General features: G+C 36.2%; 2 non-coding genes across 2 annotated transcripts; both read left to right on the plus strand.

Moving 5' to 3' along the window:
• Nucleotides 1-2,683: 2,683 nt before the first annotated feature.
• LOC118010546 lies at nt 2,684-2,789 on the plus strand. Its single transcript, XR_004679226.1, has one exon. It is a non-coding gene; the product is annotated as a U6 spliceosomal RNA (small nuclear RNA).
• Nucleotides 2,790-3,967: 1,178 nt separating this feature from the next.
• LOC118010551 lies at nt 3,968-4,074 on the plus strand. The gene has a single exon (XR_004679227.1). It is a non-coding gene; the product is annotated as a U6 spliceosomal RNA (small nuclear RNA).
• Nucleotides 4,075-4,664: the final 590 nt, after the last annotated feature.

Here is a 4,664-nt window from a genome sequence, read left to right on the forward strand (position 1 = left end):
AGTTGGAATTCCACTTCCAGCCAAAATGGAGTAAGAGGCACCAGATCACCCACCCAACAAAAATAACCCCAAATTGGACAAAACCTAAGAAACAATGATTTTTAAGACACTGCATATCATGTGGCAAAAGATGGTGATTCCTGAGAAATGAAAAACGAAGTAAGTCCAATGATTAGCCTAGTTTATCGATTTGGAAGAATTCACAGGCTGAAGTGCAGAGAAGGGGAACAGAGGCAGAGCCAGAAGGACTCCCTGAGCTAAGGAGATGTGCATGAGAGTCTGGAAAGAAGAATATGGCTAGAGTTTGCAAGACAGAGTATCAGAGAAGAGATAGGTTCACACAGAGAAAATGGGTGATTTGCAGGGGGATCACTCTTGAATATTTAGCAGAGTATTGATCAGTGCCTGCAAGTATGAAAAATCCTAAGGCTGGGGAAAGAACCACCCAAAAGGATTATAAGTAATAGTGCCTGGTGCTCACAGTGAGTTGGGAGTAATCCCAGTAGCTAGACTGGAAAACCTCATGATTCATGAAGCATCAGTCAGAGCACACAGAAGGGTTTTACCTCAGAAGTAAGGGATAATCAGCACTAGACAACACTATTCCAGTCCCACCTAATACATTTTAAAAGCAAAACTCAGAATATCTGGCATTTAATCAAAAATTACCGGGCTTGAAAAAAGCAGGAAAACATGACCTATAATGACAAAAAATTATCACACAATCAAAACTGACCCAGAACAGGGAAACAGATTAGAATAAGTAAACAATGACATTAAAACTGTTTTTATAACTGTCTTTCAGGATGCCTGGGTAGCTCAGTCAGTTAACCTTCTGCCTTTGGCTCAGGTCATGATCCCAGTGTCCTGGGACTGAGTCCCACATTGGGCTCCTTGCTCAGCGGGGAGCCTGCTTCTCCCTCTGTCTGCTGCTCCCCCTGCTTGTGCTCTCTCTCTCTGACAATTAAATAAATAAAATCTTAAAAAATTTAAAAGATAACTATCTTTCATATGTTTGAAAAGTTAAGTAGAGATATGGAATATATGACAGAAGACCAAATCAAAATTCTAGAAATAAAAACTGCAATGTCAGAGATGCAAAATACACTGGATAAGATTAATGGCAGATTAGTCATTGTAGAAGAAACTATCCACAAACTCAAAGACATAGCAAAAGGAACTATGCAAAATAAAACACACACAGAAAAAATTTTTAAAAGTAAAAAGAGCACCCATGAGTTGTGAGCAACAGCAAGTGTACTAATCTACATGTAATTGAAGTTCATGAAAGGGAAGTGGGGAAGTAAGGAAAATTTGAAAAAATAATGGCCTCCAAATCCAAATTTTATGAAAAATATAGACCCAGAGATTCAAGAAACTTAGCATACCCCAAATACAAGAAAGATTAAAGCAACTACTGCAAAGCACATGACAATAAATTTGCAAAAACAATGATAAAGAGCAAATCTTAAAAACAGTGAGAAAAAAATTGGTTACCTACAGAGGAGCAAAAATAAAGATGACAGCAAATTTCTTGTGGGAAACAATCAAGTGAGAAGACAATGAAGTGACATTTTACTAGAAGTAAAAAAGGTCAATTTAGAATTCTATATCCAGTGAAAATATCTTTCAAAAATGAAGGCAAAATAAAAATCTTTCAGATGCAAAGGCTGCGAGAATTTATCATCAGTACACATGCACTATAAGAAATGTTAAAGGAAATCATTCTGGCAGAAGGTAAATCATAGCAGATGGCAATAGAAATCTATATAAAGAGAGGCTGCTGGCTGGCTCAGTCAGTAGAGCATGTGACTCTTGATCTTGGGGTTGTGCGTTCGAGCCCTACATTGGGTGTAGAGATTACTTAGATAAATAAAACTTTTAAAAAAACTGGGAGGAGAAAATGCTCTCTCAAAAAAAATAAATCTATATAAAGAAATAAAGAGACCTGGGCACCTGGGTGGCTCAGTCGTTAAGTGTCTGCCTTCGGCTCAGGTCATGATCCCAGGGTCCTGGGATTGAGTCCCACATCAGGTTCTCTGCTCGGCAGGAAGCCTGCTTCTCCCTCTCCCACTCCCCCTGCTTGTGTTCCTGCTCTCGCTATCTCTCTCTCTGTCAAATAAATAAATAAAATCTAAAAAAAAAAAAAAAGAAAGAAAGAAAGAAAGAGACCTGGTAATTGTAACTACATGGGTAAATTTATATTTATCTTATCATTTAATGATTTTTAAGTCACAATGGACTGTTTAAAATAATAACAATGTAGTTTGGTGTTTATAACTTCTATAAAAGTAAATTGTATGACAATGATACAGAAGTTGGGAGGCAAGAAATATACTATTATTAAGTTCTTATACTATATGTGAAGTGGTGTATCATTTTAAGGTAAACTGCGATAAGTTAAAGTTGTATACTATAAACTCTAAAGCAACCACTAAAATAAGAAAACAAAGAGTTAAGTCAACTCAGGAAAGAAAATGGAATCATAAAAATATTCAATTAATCCAAAAGAAGGCAGAAAATGGGGAACAGGAGAACACAGACCAAACAGAACAAATAGAAATAAAATAGCAGGAAGATAAATTTAAACCTAATTGTACCAATAATCATATTAAGTGTAAATAGTCTCAATGTCCCAATTAAAAGGTAGAGGTATCAGATTTGATTTAAAAAGTAAGATTTGGTGCTCACTTTGGCAGCATATATACTAAAATTGGAATGATACAGAGAAGATTGGCATGCCCCTGCGCAAGGATGACATGCAAATTCGTGAAGTGTTCCATATTTTTATGTAATGAGCACTGGGTATTATATAAGACTGATAAATCACAAACCTCTACCTCTGAAACCAATAATACATTATATGTTAATTATATGAATTTAAATAACAAATGAATAAATAAAAATTAAAAAAATAAAAAGTATGATTTGATTATATGCTGCCTACAAGAAAATACTTCAACTATAAATACACAAACAGCTTTGACGGATAGAAAAATACATATCATCCTAACACTAATAAGAAGAAAGCTTTAGGGGCACCTGGGTGGCTTAGCTGGTTAAGCGTCTGCCTTTGGCTCAGGTCATGATCCCAGGATCATGGGATCCAGCCCCGTGTCAGGCTCCCTGCTCGGTGGGGAGCCTTCTTTTCCCTCTCCTGCTCCCCCTGCTTGTGCGTGCTCTCTCTCTCTGTCAAATAAATAAATAAATATTAAAAAAAGAAGAAAGCTTTAGTGGCAATATTAATATCAAAGTAGATTTCAAAACAAAGAATATTGCCATGGATAAAGAACACAATTTCACAATGATAAAGGATCACTTTATCAAGAGTACATAAAAATCTAAAATATTTATGCACCTAGTAACAGAGTTTCAAAATACATGAAACAAAACTGATAGAATGTCAAGAAGAGCTAGATAAATGCACCAATACAGTAAAAGATTTCAATATCCCTCTCTCAATAATTGATGAACAAGTAGACAGAAAATCACTAAGGATGGAAAAAAGCCTAACAACAATGCTAACCAAAGTGACCAAATTGATGTTTAGCTAGAACATGCCACCCAAAGACAGCAATTTTTGTCAAGGGCACGTGGAACATTTACTAAGGTGAGCATATGCTGAGCCCTAAAACAGTTCTCTCAATAAATTTAAAGTGTTCAGACCTACAAAGCATCTTGTCTGACAACAATGGAATTAAATTAGAAATTAATAATAGGAAAATCTCCAGAAAATCCCCAAATATTTGGAAATTAAATAGTCCTCTTCTAAAAAACTCATGGGTCAAAAAAGAAATAGAGAAATTAAAAAGTATTTTGAACCAAATAAAAATTAAAATGCAGCTTTTTGTGGGATGTCACTACACAATATTTAAAGAAAAACTGTAACACTAAACACCTATATTAGAAAAGGAGAAAGGTCTCAAATCAATGACCTCAGTGTCAACCTTAAGAAACTGGAAAAAGAGTGCCTGCTTTAGCAGCACATATACTATAATTGGAATGATACAGAGAAGATTAGCATGGCCCCTGCACAGGGATGGCACACAAATTCATGAAGTGTTCCATAGTTTTAGAGTATGATGTTAAGCGAAATCAGTCAGTCAGAGAAAGACAAATACCATGTGATTTCACTCACATGTGGAATTTAAGAAACAAATGAACAAGGAAAAAAAGAGACAAATGAAGAAACAGACTTTTTTTTTTAAGATTTTATTTATTTATTTGAGAGAGAATGAGAGACAGCACGAGAGGGAAGAGGGTCAGAGGGAGAAGCAGACCCTCCAACTGAGCAGGGAGCCCAACGTGGGACTCCATCCCGGGACTCCAGGATTATGACCCGAGCCGAAGGCAGTCGCTCAATCAACTGAGCCACCCAGGCACCCCGAAACAGACTTTTAACTATAGAGAACAAACCGATGGTTACCAGAGGGGAGGTGGGTGGGGGGAGATGGATGAAATGGGTGATGGGGATTAAGGAGTGCATTTGTCGCGATGAGCACCGGGTGTTGTATGGAAGTGTTGAATCACTAAATTGTACAGCTGAAACTAATATTACACTGTATGTTAACTAACTGGAATTTAAATTAAAAACTTGGAAAAAAAAAGAAACTAAAAAAATGATTGGGAGAAGTAAAAATAAAAAAGAAAGTTTAGAGCAGAAA

The sequence above is a fragment of the Mirounga leonina genome, unplaced genomic scaffold (assembly GCF_011800145.1).
Source record: "Mirounga leonina isolate KUSES-001 unplaced genomic scaffold, KU_Mleo_1.0 Mir_101609, whole genome shotgun sequence".
Taxonomy (NCBI): Eukaryota; Metazoa; Chordata; class Mammalia; order Carnivora; family Phocidae; genus Mirounga; species Mirounga leonina.